Source organism: Macrobrachium nipponense, chromosome 2 (genome assembly GCF_015104395.2).
Source record: "Macrobrachium nipponense isolate FS-2020 chromosome 2, ASM1510439v2, whole genome shotgun sequence".
Taxonomy (NCBI): Eukaryota; Metazoa; Arthropoda; class Malacostraca; order Decapoda; family Palaemonidae; genus Macrobrachium; species Macrobrachium nipponense.
In genome coordinates this window covers 120,513,833-120,532,294 of record NC_087201.1, presented here as the reverse complement: position 1 = coordinate 120,532,294, position 18,462 = coordinate 120,513,833, and the positions used below count along the sequence as shown (strand labels likewise).

Sequence of the window (18,462 nt, the reverse complement as noted above, 5' to 3'; positions counted from 1 at the left end):
GGAACCATTCCCATTTTCTATTCATATTTTTATTCCCACTGTCCCCTGAGGGGAGGTGGGTGGGTACTTGATTATATATATCTGCCAGGTAAGTATGAACAAACTTTTTTGTATCATAACAATATCATTTTGTTCATGAAACTTACCTGTCAGATATATATATGGCTAAATCCCACCGTTGGAGGTGGGAAGGGACAGAATAGAAGGATTTTGGGAAACAAATGCATGCAGATGATTTACATCTTGGTTCCACCTGTCAGCATAGCTGACTTCGTGATTACTGTCACCCAAGTCTGCTTCTGCTTTACTAGAGTTGCCAGCGAGGTAGAGACCTATATAGCTGGTGCACTCCAGATGATCTGTCAACAGGGGCGTGACCACAATGTGACTAGACCATATTGACCATACTATGAGGGCTAAGAAGTAAAATAAATAAATATATATATATATATATATATATCACCACCTGACCAACCTAGCCAAAGTTAAGGTGTTTTAACTAAGGCTTAAGAGTTAAGAAGTCGCCATTGGCGGCGACTAAACAACTAAATTAAGAGCTCTTCCTAACCATTTTCTACAGGATAGGATGAGTGGTACTTCTTGCCCCCAAGATTGTGTCTGCAGACACGTATGGCCCTAGCGAGTAGCAGATCTCATATGCCGTCTTCACATCCCGCAGGGAGTGTGAAGCGAACATAGAGTTGCTTCGCTAAAACGTGGTACTCAGGATGTTACTGAGTGCCATGCTCTGTTGAAATGCTTCCGAGGCCGCGCCCTCACCTCGTGAGCATTCAGATAAAAAGATTTCAAATCTTTGTTCAAACACAATGAAAGAGCCTTTTTTTTTTTTTTTGAAAGAACTCCTTAACAATAAAGCCAGGGTGTTCCTTGATATGGGCAAGTCTGGCCTTTTTCGGAACACTGCAGATTGTCCGAAGGACTTCGACTTTCTTTAGTTTTATGTAGATAAAACTTGAGAGACCCGACAGGGCACAGGACTCTCTCTGGCTCTTGCCCAATAACTTGTGCCATCCCTTGATTCCAAGCTCCTGGCCCAAGGACTAGACGGGTTTCCATTCTTAGGCCACAACGGAAGGCTTAGAGAACACACCGCATTGTGTTCTCTAAGCCAAAACGTCTGACGATGGCTTCTTTTTTTTTTTCTTAAAAACCTTCACTAACCCTCTTTGTCGTATCTAGAGTGGTTAAAAAATAGGCCTTTCTGGTCACATGCAATAAGTTAACAGAAAGGAGAGGTTTGAAATGCTTTGACATCAAGAATTTCAGACTACGTCTAAGTTCCATTTGAAAGCTTCGATCTGGACATGCACAGTCAGTCCGTCTGTGCTAAAGTCAGGTGACCGACCAGGTGACCAGTCAGACGAATCAAGGACAGCCAGGCTGTACTCTGAAGACTATAAGGCACTATTCTTCGCTGAAGGATGAGTGTCTGGACTGCCTGGGCGATTCAAGCTAAGCAAACCTTGGGGGTGTATCAACGCAACCCAACATCGTCAGCGAAACAACTCATGAGCCAACTCCTGACTCGAGCTTCTGGTGCCAGGAGAAAGGAGCGCGGAGCAAAAAGGCGATTCAGTCCCGAAGGACGAATGCCTGACAGTCCGACCTGGTCTCGTGTTACACGATCATCGGGGGTGTATCAACGCAACCGACTTCGTCAATAAGAAACTCAGGGCTACTAAATGCCACCTGATCTCTCACGAGTGTCTGACTCCGAGAAAAGAGGTGAGACAAAAAGTAGATGGAGAGCGAGTTTTGAGATTCCACAGACCTCAAAGATCGTGAAGGGCTTTGTTATTTGACAGATGCAAAACTCTGAGCCCAAAGGCCGTCAACAACATATTTGCGTATTCTTTAACAGTTGTGACTGCCAGCTTATCCCATTCTTCAGACAGAAAGGGACGACGGAAATCTTATTCCTGACAACATCTCGATAGTCTGAACGTAGTCAGACTCAGAGCGGAGAGGTTTATAGGTACCTTTCGAAGTGAGGCTGTTAGAGTAGACCGACTCTCTCGGAAAAGGTCCTTGGAAAGTGAACTAGGAAGGACATGACCTCTGAGAATCCAGGATCTTGAAGGCTGACATGGGGCGATCAGCGTCATTGTCGCTCCCTGTGACGTCATAAATCATCTTATTACATTTCCTAAGAGTTTGAAAAAAGAGGAAAAGAGACTAAACATCCATCCCCGTTCAATACCATAGGATGGCATGTAATGCTACCGCTCCCGGATCGAGAATAAGGGAGCAAAGTAGATGAAGCCTCTTCATCCTCAACATAGCGAAGAGATGTATGAAAGGACGTCCCTAAAGTCTCCACAACTCTCAACATACTTCTAATCAAAAATTCCACTCGGAAGTCAGTAGTTGCTGCCGTCGATCGAGAAGATTCGTACGGACTTTTGCAATCCTGTAACGAACCTCTTGAGGATCGTTACGTTCTACGCCTGTTGTCATAATAGGCTCTTTCTCGTAGACTCGAACAGGGGCCGAAATGATACTTCTTAAGATATGAGAGAGCTGTGGAAGTGTCCGAGTTGATCTGGACCACTGGTTCCAAAAACTCATTCTTCGAGGACTGGAGGGACGACTGAATTGCTTCCAATTCTTTCAGATTATGTGCCATGACATCTGAAACCCTCTCCAGATGCCTGGCACCTTCTCGCTATCACCTCAGGTGATACTTGAAGCACTGAAAGATGTTCAGAATCATTTCTAGATCTTGGATAATATTTCAGTTTTCCGATAGGAAAAAAAACTGTAGAGGTCTGAATTGCAGTCTATTCAGGGAAACAAACTTCTTCAGGAAGGAAATGGTCCCCAGCAGGCTCATCCATTCCCTCACCGAGCATGCTTACTTCCCTAATAAGGCTGCGCTTTACCTAAGCAGGAGAGCATATAATAGCGCAATGTCGCGTTAGACTCGTAGTCCTATTACAGTGCGGTAACAAGCACCGAAAGAAAGAGATATATCTTTTGAACATAGTTACGCAAAACGAAGGCAATGTTTATTCATGCATGTTAGAAATCCCCTCAATCTTAGGCTAAAGTCCGTGATTGTAGGGCAGAGATACAGTTAGTCAGTCAATCCCGCAGGAGAGAGAGACGTAACCGCCCGCGCAGAGATACGGTTAGTCAGTCAATCCCGCAGGAGAGAGACGTAACCAACCGCGCATGACAGCGAACTAGCTGGTACTGGCTCGGTCGTTGGAGTTCAGTGACAGCAGCTTACGTTCGTTGTCTCTAACTCTTATGCCTGGGTTGCCAGCTACTCTATTCTACGAAGGAATAGGTCTGTTATTTTTTAGCAGAAAGAGACTCTCAAGCTGGTATACTTAAGCGAAACAGAAAATGCTAAATATAGAGCTGCGTTTGTGTCGTCATAGCACTACCATAAAACGGTAAAAGATAAATCGGAAACTCCTGGAAGGCTGCAGGGAGTACCAATTAAATGCCCTTAAAATAATAGACCTCTCGGTTGCCATCCGTAGAGGTAACTACAACATGCGTATATGACTTGAACCAACCAGTAGTAAAATCACGCAAGGCAAAATATGATATTGTTACGATACAATAAAGTTTGTTCATACCTACCTGGCAGACATATCTATAGCTGAATTCGGAAATATAGCTACATATATATCTGACAAGCAAGTTTCACGAACAAATCGTAGAGAATCGAAGCGGACAGCTCGAGTCTATTTCTTGTACGAGTCTGCGATTGATGAATGAGAGCTCTTCCGAATCTTGTTAATAAGAGCTTATCCGCTTACGCAATATAAAGTTATTGAGATGTTTGTCAATGAGAACTAACCCATTTACGGGACAAAGAGCTTCGGCAGCGTAGTCCCGAACAAGGAACTAACAAAATCTATCATCTGAAAAGCCCTTTCAGATGGACTAAAAAGCTTGCAAATTATCCTGGGAAGAGGAAGGAACTCTCCAACCAGCTTCCTCTCCCGTATCACAACGAATGCCTGCTAACGCTTAAATTTATTGGCAGTATAGCAAAGGAAGTCCTGTCTTGCGCTTTCCTGAAGAGCGTCCTCTTGACGAGTGCCTTTGCAAGAATCCTACTGAACGTTGTCGAGCGTCATGACGTGCAGGACGTCGAGCTTTTACATACCCCGTAGCTGCCTTACCGCAAAGTCTTGACTGCGGTAGAGCAAAAGAGATCTTCCCTTGAGCTTTCCTTAACTCCATCCAATCCTGGACTTTGCGAAAAGCAATATAATTGACAGAGACCTCTTGAATTCACGAAACCCGTGCCTTGCTGGGTTTCGAAGACGAAGTTGCCTGTTCACTTTAAGCTTCCTCCGAAGCACTGTTTACTTCACATTCTTTGCAGGTGAGGTAGAAGGGATCACCGAAGGTATAGGTAAAAAATCTTTAGGCCCAAATCTGCTTGAAGAGTTCAACAGAAACGTTCAGCCAGGCGACACACCTGGCGTGCGCTGGCGCGTGGCGCACGCTCGGCGTCCACTGGTGCGCACTCGGCGTCCACTTGCAGCGCGCTTGGCGTGCACCCGCGCGTCCCATTCAAGCCGAGCGTCAAAAGAAGCGTGCAGAAAAGCATCACGCTCCTGACAGGCGTCAAAACAAGCGAGAGAAACTGTCTTCAGGGAAGAGCGAGAGACATCTTGGAGAGAAAACCGACTGCACGAAGCAGTCTCAGGAGAAGGGTTGATCGTGTGAGAATGCGAGGGGCGAAGGAACGCCTTCTTATTCTCACAGTAACAAAGCTAGGATGTCCGCGCTCAAAAGCGTCCTGCTACTATGACTTCTTTTTCCCTTTTTGGAAAGACGTACACGTGTTCAGGCGACGTTCGCCTTCTTACTTCTCACAGCCACGCATGACAAGAGAGAGAGAGAGAGAGAGAGAGGACGTGAAGCGTCCTCTTCTAGGACGTGAAGCGTCCTCTTCTATAAAGCTTCTATATAAAGGGCGCGAGTCCTTCCGAAAGCTCCAACCCCTGCACGGGGAGGACGCTTCGGAGGACGAGAAGCAATCCTTCAGGATTCGTGCACGTGCACGCACTTTGGCAGCCTAGGAGTATCTTCAGGTCTGCCGAAGGCACGTCAGATCGGTGGGGGTTCCTCGTAACCCTCCTTCGGTTTTCGACATGCTCTCTCCCTGTTCCTGGGAGTCCAGCAGAGGTCCCGGCCTAGAGGCGAAATAAGGCCGATCTGACGCACCCTCCACTACACAAGGGGCACTGTCACTGCACTTAGCCACTTCACTTTTGCTCTCTAAGGCAAGCACTTTCGATTCTAAGTTACGAATCGATACAGTATCAGAGAAAAGGGCATTACCCTCTACAGACACTGTTTCAGGGCCCGAAGGCAACACTACAGGGTTAGGAGCAGCAACTACAGAAGGGGCACTACACTTCACAACAATGATTGGAGAGCGAGCACTTTAGATTCCAAGATACAGATGGAATCTATAACGTAAAGGGCATTACCTCTCGCAGACATAAGCTCATAGCCCGTAGGCCATACTACAGGGTTAGGCAAAATAAAGTCTACCGGAAGGTTAGCAGGTTCACTACCCTGACTTTTGTTTACTGAATAATTGCATACATACGAATCATACATCTTCCTTACAGAATTAGACAAAGTCTCACACTCCTTACATGACAAATCTCAACAAAGAAGAAAGACCCGTACCCCTCGTGCATACCAAGTGCGGATCTACCGAAGCTTTCGGTAGCCACACCCTATCTTTGCAGACAACACCATCTGAAACTAGCCTAACTAAATTCAGATATCTTATGCAAAAATGAATCAAATTCAAATCAATTTATGATAGCGTATGCCTAGCCACAAATCCAAGTAAATAAATCAAAAGACAATTAGGATACTTAGCGGCAATGAAGTTTCAAAATCCTAAGACGGAGGTACTGAAAACAGGTGTTTACAGTACGGCGACAGAAAAAAATATGAATAGAAAAGGGGAATGGTTCCTGATACCCGCCTCCCAGTGGCGGGAATGGGTACTAACCACCTGGCCGACCACTGCGTGTGCCGGAAGTTTTTGAAATTCTGTTGGACTCAGAAAATACAGCTATATATATATCTGACAGGTAAGTTTCCTGAACAAAACATCAAACGGTAAAGGAGGACCCAGTTGGAAACCGGGGTTTTTGGGTGGGGGGAAACGGCCTCGGACTTTCACAGCGCCCGAAACTCTCAATTTCCGGTCTCGAGACACATAAATGTACATATTTACGGTTTTGTTAAGGTTGACCCTTGACTCTGAATACAAAAGTTTGACCCCTTACTCTGCATACACGTTTGACCTAGGCTAGCCTAGGACCCCTTACTTTGCCTACATGTAAAACGACAGACTAGCCTAAGCTACCACTAACCAACATGAAATTAGATGCTAGGACCCCTTACTTTGCATACATAACTTTGAACCACTACTTTATATATAAACGACAGACTAGCCTAGGCTACCACTAACCGGCATTACTGTTAAATTAGGCGTTAACGGTGAATATGTTTATGTGTGCTGTTAGTAAGGCCGTGGCGGAACAGGCGCTTATCCGCAAATTTAAAGATTCTTGGCAAACTCGGTGTGTCCTGGCAAGAGGTAATGTTGCGCTGAGTGCGCTAGCCACAGGGGTTACAGTAAGGCCGTGGCGGAATGGCGCTTCACGCCTTATCCGCATATTTAAAGATTCTTGGCAAGCTCGTATGTTCTGGCAAGAGGTAATGTTGCGCTGCGGGCGCTAGCCACAGGGGTTACAGTAAGGCCGTGGTGGAACGGCGCTTCGTGCCTTATCCGCATATTTAAAGATTCTTGGCAAGCTCGGTATGTTCTGGCAAGAGGTAATATTACGCTGCGCACACTAGCCACAGTACATACAAAAGGACACAACTAGCCTAGGCTATAAATCCCCTCATAACTGTAACCACTAGCCTACATGTAAAACGACAGACTAGCCTAGGCTACCACTAACCAACATGAAATTGAATGCTAGGACCCCTTACTTTGCATACATAACTTTGAACCACTACTTTACATGTAAACGACAGACTAGCCTAGGCTACCACTAACCGGCATTACTGATAAATTAGTCGTTAACGGTGAATATGTTTATGTGCGCTGTCAGTAAGGCCGTGGCGGAATGGCGCTACACGCCTTATCCGCAAATTTAAAGATTCTTGGCAATCTCGGTATGTTCTGGCAAGAGGTAATGTTACACTGAGCGCGCTACCCACAGGGGTTACAGTAAGGCCGTGGCGGAACGGTGCTTTGCGCCTTATCTGCATATTTAAAGATTCTTGGCAAGCTCGGTATGTTCTGGCAAGAGGTAATGTTGCGCTGAGCACACTAGCCACAGTACATACAAAAGGACAAGACTAGCCTAGGCTGTAAATCCCCTCATAACTGTAACATTAAACACCTTACTCGTTCTGCTACGGCCTTTGAAAAACTAATTTATGTACAAATGGCGGCATCATTCATGTTCCTACATGCCCACCGTCGGGCTGATAGATCTGTTCGAACACGTGCTTCAGTACTGGCTTCGAACTAACTGAAACACTAGTTTAGGTAATATACAACTTACCTTATTCAAATTTCAAAGTCGCTGCTGTCCGACAACCATGAAGGCATCAGTCTCGGCCTCTTTGAAACAGGTGGGGGATCACGTGCCTCGCTGGTAGAAGGTCCTGGTCTTATTGTTTTGGACCGGGAAATCAAATCTGAGATGGGGGATGTCGGGCGGCTTTTGAGCGGATAGGCACGTTTGATCAAATTCAGAAACGCCCGAAATAGACATGGAATATCTTGTAGATACCTCTTCTGGATACAGTATGTAGAAAAATAGCCTTCGTAAAGTTCTTTCTGCGTACCGTGTCTCGGTAGCGCACTCCGTTTAAGAACACGCCACTGCGATTCTATAGTGTTCGTGTGTACATTCGGGTCATCCGGGCTAACGAAGTTAACGCTGTGGTTCACGACATTATGCTCAAAATAATGATCCTGGACTTTGATGTACGCCTTCCAGCAATCAGATACGATTGTGGTTTCTGGAAGTACATTATCAAGCAACACCCGGAGCAGAGTTTCGGCAGAACGTTCAGGAACCACCTTGAAAAAGGTCTCACGTGTCTGTATGTCAATGCCACCGAACACCCAAGATCCGTCCACCTTTCGGCCACAGTTGTACTTCCGTTTCCCAAATTTAGATTCATCGATCTCAACAATATGACCAGGACCACCGATTTTCTTATTATCAGAACACAGGATTTTGCAACATATATCCCTACAAAAATTATACCAATCCACCATGGTGTTAGGTGCTAGAGGCATAACAAAATCCCTTACAACACACTGTGGGGTTTTCTTAGTGAAACAAAATATTAACCCTTAAATGCCGATTGGACGTATTAAACGTCGACGAAAATTGTCTGTCGGGTGCCAAACCGACGTATGGTACGTTGACGAAAATGTTTTTTTTAAATTCACGGAAAAATAGTTATAGGCCTACTAGGCGAAAACTTTTGAAACACGCGCCTTGGGAGATGCTGGGAGCTCACGAATCAAGGCATTGTTTTGTTTACAATCGTTACCCAGGCATGCAAGCGCAAATTTCTTTCTTCTCGCACTAAAAAGCATCATCGACACATCTCGGAAATTATTTTAACATAATCTTTGCACCATTTTATATTAGCCATTACATGGAGTATTAAATATGAAAATGTGCACAATTTCATGTAGATACAACAAAAAAACAACTCATAGTTCTAGCTTTTATCAGTTTTGAAATATTTTCACATAAATAACGATGTGCCAAAATTTCAACCTTCGGTCAACTTTGACTACCGAAATGGTTGAAAAACGCAATTGTAAGCTAAAATTCTTACATTCTAGTAATATTCAATCATTTACCTTTATTTTGCAACAAATTGGAAGTCTCTAGCACATTATTTCGATTTATGGTGAATTCATGAAAAAAAAATTTTTCCTTACATCCGCGCGGTAACTCTTACGAAAAAAATCAGAAATTGTCGTAATGTTTGCACCATTTTAAATTAGGAGTTACATCAAGTTTTATATATAAAAATGTGCACAATTTCATGTAGAATACAACAATAAACAAACCATGGTTGTAGCTTTTATCACTTTTGAAATATTTTCATATAAATAACCATAAGTGCCAAAATTTCAACATTCGGTCAACTTTGACTCGACCGAAATGGTCAAAAAACGCAATTGTAAACTAAAACTATTACATTCTAGTAATATTCAATCATTTACCTTTATTTTGCAAAAAATTGGAAGTCTCTAGCACAATATTTCGATTTATGGTGAATTTATGAAATAAACTTTTTCCCTACATACGCACGGTAACTATTACGAAAAAATCAGAAATTTTTTTGTCCGATTGTCGTAATGTTTGCACCATTTTAAATTAGCCGTTACATAAAGTTTTATATATGAAAATATGTGCAATTTCATGTAGAATGCAACAAAAAACAACCCATGGTTGTAAATTTTATCAGTTTTGAAATATTTTCATATAAATAACGATAAATAGAAAAAATTTGTCCTTCAGTCAACTTTAACTCGACCAAAATGGTCGAAAACTGCAATTGTAAGCTACAACACTTACAGTCTAGTAATATTCAATTAATTACCTTCATTTTGCAACAAATGGGAAGTCTCTAGCACAATATTTCGATTTATGGTGAATTTTTGAAAACAGCTTTATTTACATCCGTGCGTTATGGATTCATGCATCATTTTGTAATATTTTCTGTGTGTTGCCTTGATCGTTTTACAATCTGTTATATACCAGAATGATTGCAATTTAGTGTACAATACAAAACAAAAAAAATAACACGTTAGCTGTAACCGTTTTGCTCACAGCACAATTTGTATACAATTATATAAGAAATTTTTTTTTGCGCTGTCATATATCACAATATTTATATATGATAATGATATTTTTTTTCATTTCTAATGGTTACATACTAAACTTCAAGCAATGACAAAAAAAGGAGCCAAAAATGAACTCTTAATCTTAAAATCTAAGCGTGCTGTGATTTTTTGAAAAAAACATTTTTTCAGCTTCAGCGCTCACTCGTGAACGCTGCCAGCATACTGGAGACGATTTTTAAAATACCGCTTCGGGGTTTAAGGGTTAATATAATACGTAATTGTTTCTAGGGACAAACGGGACTTTTCAAAAAATGACCCGTGCCGAACTGATAACTTCTTCCCGCCCTTGCTGTTTGTACAGCGCCACATGTATATGGCCTGGCCTGTGGCCTTGCTGGTCCCATCTTTCATGAACCTTCGGTTTCCTATGTTGCACATTGTACATAACCCCGAATAGTCCCCAAGTAAACCTTCTCTATACAACCACTTCATAAATTCATCATTGTTGTGTACACTCTCGATCACAATACTAACATACAAATGCGTACAGTTATCAAACTCTTCTGCTGTTACACTTTTAGGGAATAATACTTCGTGTGTTCTATCCATGACGGCAGTGAACAACAGAAAGAATGAATTCTGTGAGAGGAGGTATGGGTGTATGAATCATATTCATGGGACGCGTTTTTATTGGTTGGCAGGAAGTTAATCCATGTCCCTTGGGAATGACCTGGGTCAACCTGATACAGGATTGGTTTGATTTAAAATTCCAGCAATGGGGGTGGTCCGACGTACAGCGCCTGACTGCGGCCATCTCAAGAACTACGGGAGCTCCAACCGGTGTGTCACCGTTCCCATCAAGTGGGTACTTAGAAAAAGTTATGTTTCCCAGGAAATATCAAGCGATGGCATTTTGAGTAAAATTGGTCAGATAAGTGACTTTTCGGGTATATTTTGGAATTCTGGACAACTTTTATTCTATGCATTTTGTTATTTGGGGTAATAGTTTTGGAAGTGTAGGATCTGTCCGCGGATCTGTAAACTACCCCAATCAAAGACTGTAAGCAAGGAATCTGTGAGATCTGGCAACTCCTGCATGTATGAAGTGATAGCTGGTCAGAGGCCGCTCACTGCCTCATGACATATTTAGTCTTTCCTTAACCGTCTTGGAGAGTAAGACGTATCGCTTTGCTCTCCTTCCAAGCCGGTTCCTTTCTTTCAGTTTGTTTGTATGTGTGTTTCTGCATTATGGATTCTACCGAGTCTCCACGGCCCCGGCCTCAAGTTTCAAGCATGTGCCTGGGCATTTCAGGGTTTTTGCCTTGTTCAAGGCTTTTAGCTGCTGTCACAGATCCACATGTACCGGAAAGTCATTATTCCCTGGCCTAAGAAGTCACAGGTGAAGTGTTGTTTTATTTAATAGAAGAGGGAACTATCGTAGAGTTTCGACTCTTCCTTCTTGGGAGGGTTTTTCTTCTCATTGGATGGCCAATTTGGCATCTCCCTCTCCCGTGATTGCTTCCCCCTTTGACTAGTGCAAGTGTGCCTGTCTCTTCCCTTTTCTTCCATTGATTCGTCGATGGAAGTAGCGGGAGTTCCACAGGCTGATGTTATGTTTAATATAGCCCCCTCTCCCTCGGGTTCTCACTTTATACCCGAGAGGGAGGAGGCTACGCCATCTAAAGCCTTATTTTCAAATTCAGTCATCCAAGATGATGGCTGTTTGGGCGTTGCTGGGGCTACGGGGTTCACCTTCCTTAGATGGACTGCTGTCACATTTCTTGGAGGCTCATACCCCTCCCCCTACCCCTATAGTAGTCCCGCCTCCTCTACGTTGGATCTCGCATGCTGCCACCTTGTGGAACCCAATCGTCATCATCGAGGCTGCCTGGGTCACATCTCATCACTTTGCCAGTGAGGCCTTCAACCAGCTACGGCCTTAGAGGTGTCATGACGTCACTCCCAGAGTCATCTCAGCCTATGACATCAGATGCGGTGGCCGCTCATCCTCCAGCTGTGACGTCACCTCTTCCCAATATGAAGTCAATGTCTTCTCTTGCTGAGCCGTCCACGGCTTTAGTTCAAGAGGTCTACAAGAGACTGGACTCTGTTTTGCGAGAGTGGAGTTTCTCTCCTTCTCCTGTTCTTGCGCCATCCCCCCCCCTCGCTGTCATGTCAGACGTTGGAGGTTCAAGGACTTCGTGGCTTCATCGTTTTCGCATGAAAGGAGTGCATCACCTTCTTCCCTTCATGTTCTCATGCATGTTCATGTTCATGCAAGTGTGAGAAGTGTTTCTCCTCATACCCCACAAGGTCATGTTTCTTTCTCTCATGTTCATGTTCGTGAGGCTGGCAGTGGAGATAGTGGAAATAAGGCATCCTCCTCTTTGATACGTGACTGTGTATCACTGGTACGTCATAAGAGTAATGTACCTTCGTCTTCCCTTCACAGCTGTGTCTCTCCCTCTTACGTACGTGTTCATGCCAGTACAAGTGTTGAGAGCATAAGAATGTTACAACATATTCCGTTCGTGAATGCGAATCATCCTTGCAAGTACGTATTGACGAGGTCAGGGGTGACACCTCTTTGTCTGTTCCTGAACCAGTTCGTCGGCACAAAGACAATAAAGCATCGATTGAAAGATCGAAGGCTGCAGATGTGAAGGTTGCTCAAGCTTCATCTAAGGATCCTTCGCTCAGCAAGACTGAGGCTGAGGGTCGGAGACATGAGGCTTCATTGGCCCGTGGACGTGCTTCTTGTTCTCCTGGAAGAGCCCTTAGCCTTAAGAATCCATCTCCTTCAGGTAGCTCTCTTCAGCGACATTCCTCATCCCGGGATCGTAAACAGGGTGCTTCTTACAAGCCAGTACACTGTTTGAGTCAGGTTCGTGTACAAGTGTCACTGTGAGATGAGTTTCGAGAACCTTCGGTCTTGGTGTCTTCCGGTTTTAGACCTTACATGCCAATCAATATTGTCCAGAATGTTGAGCTTCCTGGGGAAGCTTGTGTTTTAGGAATGGTATATTTATTTCATGCTTAGTTTTATATATTATATAATATTTATTAAGAATATATATATATATATTATATAACATATATATATATACAGGCGGTCCCCGGGTTTACGACGCTTTTTCTTAAATATTCAATGGAAAAATCCGTCCTGGGTTACGACGCTTGTTCCAAGGTTACGACGCTGACGCTTGCGACGCTCCCGAGTTAACGACGCTTTTAAAAAACGCATACTATGATAAAAATCCTTTATAGTTTAGCACAGTATATTAATAAAAATAAGCTTCTGGTTAGATTACAACAAAAAATTTTGAGGTTATGATGATTTTCGACACTTTTTATGTCGTATTTTTCTATGTTTTTTAGTGACGCCTCATATGCGGAACTAGTTTCCGAGCGAATGATACATACTAGCTTGCGTGTGCAAACTTTACATATAACAGTCCAAAAAGCGCAAATAATGAAAAAAATCATTGCTTGTTTCCAATAATAATAACAAAACGAAGTTTCTGGTTAGATTACAACGCAAATTCCAAGTATCCAAAGAGAGACATTATCCTGATCAGAGAGAGAGAGAGAGAGAGAGAGAGAGAGAGAGAGAGAGAGAGAGAGTGAGAGAGAGAGAGAGAGAGAGAGAGATGAGGAGAGCGTCTTCCGACGCTCCGATTGTAAGGACAGAGAAGTGTTCGTTTCATTAAACGGCCTCTGACTCATGCCAGTAAAGTTTTGTTGATACTAATAATATAAGCCTATTAAAGATAGTTTTACTTTAATTAGTCTATATATACGTAAATAGTAATCAACTGTTCTTGTAGCCCTCAAGATTTGGCAAAATCGAAGTATCCAAAGAGAGACATTATCTAGTAACTGAAACCTTGACATACGAATTTAATTTGTTCCGTTACCATCGTCGTATATCAAAACAGTTGTATCTCAAAGCATTTTTTCCTTTACATTAATGGTAATATGTATTAATCCGTTCTAGCGCTATGAAACCACACCTAAACACAGGCTAAAGTTACATATAATATATACACAATTATACACAAATAAACGAGTAATAACACACATAATGATAAAATAACATAGCAATGTGATAAAAGATAATAAATGTTAATAAAATCAATTAAAAAAAGAAAGGAATTTTACTTACCACAACGAAAGATGACGTGAAGGCCAGCAGGGGGAGGAGGTAGGGAAGGGTGGCAGGGAACGATTTGTTCTCTTTTTATTTACGTATGTACACTAATAACTACGTATAAACACAAATGAAATAACATTGCTAAACTAATTTTTTATTTATTTTTTTTAATCAGTTTGTAGTTTAGAAATAATGGTGATGCCTTTGGAAGTTTTTTATAGCTTCCTTCTGCTTGATGATCGTGGATATTGTAGAAGGATTTCGACCATACTCGTTTGCCAAATCGTCGATACGAACGCCACGTTCATGCTTTGCTATAATTTCATATTTTGCTTCCATCGAAATCATTTTCTTGGGGTTTTTTCTTATCACCTGCTTTGTCTTTAGCTTTGAGACCATGGTTTAATAATAAAATAGACAAAATAACACGAAAAATAGGCGCAAATACAACGAACTAAACAACGACGTGTTAACATGCAGCACCAACAAACAAACAGACTGAACGCCATTTATTCGGTCGCCCTCTATACAACTAACACTCATCGCAAAATCGTTATCTCAAATATTTCGTTTGTATATCAAAGCTTATATTTTCGCAAATTTCTGTTGTATCTCAAAACATTCGTATATTAGGGCATTCGTATGTCAAGGTTCCAGTGTAATTTGATCAGAGAGAGACCTTACAGACCTTACATCTTGTTCGGGTTGCCCCAGGTCCTCAGTGTGAGGCACCTCTTCAATGTCTACCAGAGAGTTGCTAGTACATCTTCGGTATATTTTGCATCTTCCAATCTTGGATGGTCTGGGATGCAGTTTAGATATTTTGTCGAGCTTATTCTTAAAACACATCTACGCTCACTCCTGATATATTCCTCAGATGAGCTGGCAACGCATTGAATAGACGCTGCATTATCGATGCTGGTGCGTAGTGGATTAATGTCCTGTGTGCTTTCCTTATTTTTCCTTTTCCTGGTATATTTTTGGGCACTATTAATCTACCTCTGCTTGCTCTTTCTGATATTTTTAGTTCCATGATATTTTCTGCTATTCCTTCTATCTGTTTCCATGCCTGAATTATCATGTAGCGTTTTCTCTTCTCCTTTCCAGACTATATAATTTTAAGAATTATAGTCTTTCTTTCCCAGTAGTCTAGGTCCTTAACTTCTTCTATTCTAGCTGTAAAGGACCTTTGTACACTCTCTATTTGTGCAATATCCTTTTGATAGTGTGGGTACCATATCATATTGCAATATTCAAGTGGACTACGAACATATGTTTTATAAAGCATAATCATGTGTTCAGCTTTTCTTGTTTTGAAGTGCCGTAACAAAAACATTCCCATTTTTGCTTTACATTTTGCCAACAGAGTTGCTATTTGATCATTGCATAACATGTTCCTATTCATCATCACACCAAGGTCTTTAACTGCTTCCTTATTTGTGATGGTCTCATTATTAGGTCCCTTATATGCATATAGCTTTCTTTCTCTGTCTCATAATTTATTGATTCAAATTTATCAGAGTTAAATACCATCCTATTTACCTCTGCCCAATCATATACTTTGTTAAGGTCTCTTTGTAGAGCGTTCCTATCTTCATCACAAGTAATTTCTCTACTTATTCTTGTGTCCATCTGCGAAACTACTCACTACCGAATCCTTAACATTATTGTCTATGTCTTTCAATCATAATAACAAACAGTATTGCAGCTAAAACACCGTACCTTGCGGCACACGGAATATTACCTTGGCTTCATCCGATTTCTCGTGTTTGCAATAAACTATCTGTTTTCTGTTGTATAAAAATTCTTTTTTTAAACATCTTCCTACTTATCCACGATATTGTTTTCTAATTTTCTTCGGGCTAATATATTTATGGTCTACTTTATCAAAAAGCTTTTGCAAAGTCTAAATAAACCACATCTGTTTCATTTCCGCTTTTCATATTTTTGAATATGTTTTTCACGGTGGACTAACAGTTGGGTTTGTGTACTTTTCTGGTACGAACCATGTTGTCCTTTATTAAACAAATTATTTTTTATTAAATGTTTCATAATATTTTTTTCTTCATTACCCTTTCATACACTTTCATTATATGTGATGTTAGACTCACAGGCCTATAATTACTTGCCTCTAGTCTTGATCCACTTTTGAAAGTAGGGGTAATATACGCTAATTTGTGCTCATCATATATCTTGCCTGTATCTACACTTTTGTCTTAATAATATTGCAAGTGGCTTTGCGATAGAATGAACTACTTTCTTTAACAAAATAGCAGGAATTCCATCAGGCCCTGCAGCAGCTCCATTTTTAATTTCATTAAATAGCCTGCACAATATCAGCTTCATTAATATCTATGTCAGCTAAATATTCACTATTTTCATCCCTTACTTCTATATCATTATCTCATTATCTATTCTAGGGGTGAATTCTCTCTTATATCGTTCTGCCAGTATGTTGCAAAATTTCCTTTTTTTCATTCGTTAATCTCCCTTCAATTCTCAGAGGGCCTATTTCTATTCTTCTTTTATTCATCTTCTTCGCATATGAGTATAATAGTTTGGGGTTTTGCTTGATATTTAATAGGGTTTTTTTTCTTCAAGTCCCTTTGTTTTTCATTTTCTTTTGATTGTATAATCTTTTTTCTGCATTTTCTATCTTACTTTTTAGTTTCTATAACTTTCCATGCATTTTTTTCTTTTGCAAGACCTTTTTTCCACTTTCTGATTTTCTGGAACAAGATTCTTCTGTCTCTTGGTATGCATGAATGATGTTTACTTTTCTCTTCGGTATATATTTTTCCACTATTATCTCCATATTTTATATAATATCTCCGTATTTACCCTTATGTCATCACTTTACGAAAATGTTATCCCAATCTTTGTTTAATTCTTCATTAATTTCTGACCATTTTATATTTTTACTGTAAAAGTTGTATTTTCCATATCCTTCCCACTTTTTCATTTCTTGCTTATCTCTATTTCACTGTTGTTTGGAATGAACTGTTAATTCTATGACATTATGGTCTGAAAATACTCGCATTTATTAACTATTATTTCTTAAACATATTAATTCATCTCGTTCACAAATACTAGGTCTAAAGTATTTTTCCTTTCTTGTTGGCAGGTGATTTATTTGTTGAATGTTGTATTCTAGTAGCATATCTAATAGCTTTTCAAATTGCCTCTTATTCTTCTGCACTACTATTACTCTCTTTTTTATATGTATAAGTACAACCACAATCTCCTATTCGTTCTTTCCATTCTACGAAAGGAAAGTTGAAGTCTCCAGATAGGAGAATAGTCCAGTCCTTGTGATTTCTACATATATCATCCAATTTTCAATTATTAAGTCAAACTCTTTAGTATTAGGAGGTCTATCTATTACTATGTTCATCAATTTTTCAGATTCAAATTCTACCGCTATTAGTTCACATTCTGAGTTACTATATTTCTCATATATTTTTCCTTGTTTTTTGTTCTTTCCCATATATTGCGGTTCCCCCTTGATTCCTATTTTTTTCTATCTGATCTATAAGTTTGGAACCCTTTTATTTGAATCATCATTCCCAGTCTCTTGGAATACCAGGGTTTCACTTATATTCATTATATCTATTTTCTTTTCATTTTGGGTTAGTTCTTCTAAGTACTCTATATTTCTTTTTGAGTTACTCGTAACTAAACCCTGCGCATTCATCACTATGATGGTTTGCGTGTTTTCTCCTTCATTTAATACTGATAGTAATAAGGATTTTCCCATGTCTCTTTCCTGTTTCTGGTATGTTGTTCTTTTTTTTCATTTCCAGAAATTCTGACATTAAAAAATCCAACTTTTCCATAATATTTGATCTTCCTTCATCATAATTATTCATTTTGTGTCTGAATCTGCAATTTTCTCCGTTTCTGCAATATCCTCTTGCATAATAAATACAGTTATTATCTCTTGAGTAGAATTTCGGAGCTGATGCTTTGAAATTCTTTGCTGACACCTCTCTGCATATCTCATTGGTGGTTTGCTTTTCTCTTTTACCTGATATTCTGATTTCTCTCTTTATTTGTTTCTTTCTTATTTTGGATTTTATTACTTGGTTGGTTATTTATTTGATTATGATTCATGGCTACAGGGTGCATATATTTGCATTTTGTCGAAACTTACATCCTTTTCCTTCTTTTAGGTTTTTACATATTTTTGGATGCAGATCTCTGCAATCATCCCCATATCCATCTAAGTATGCACATTTACCATATATTTCATAGTTTTGACATATCTTAGGATGTTTGTAGTAACACTTTCTCTCCAAATCTGCAATTCCCTCTTTTCAAAAGGTTGCAGATTTTGTCTTTCTTGTCTATTTTTTCCTCTCCCGTCATTGTATAGATCTGGGTAGAGCCT

The 18,462-nt window shown here is 40.6% G+C and overlaps 1 protein-coding gene across 1 annotated transcript in view; it reads right to left on the bottom strand.

The window, feature by feature from the left end:
* Positions 1-18,462, bottom strand: part of LOC135221292 (serine/threonine-protein kinase haspin-like) — a 73,299-nt gene that overhangs the window by 45,938 nt on the left and 8,899 nt on the right. The window lies entirely within an intron of this gene.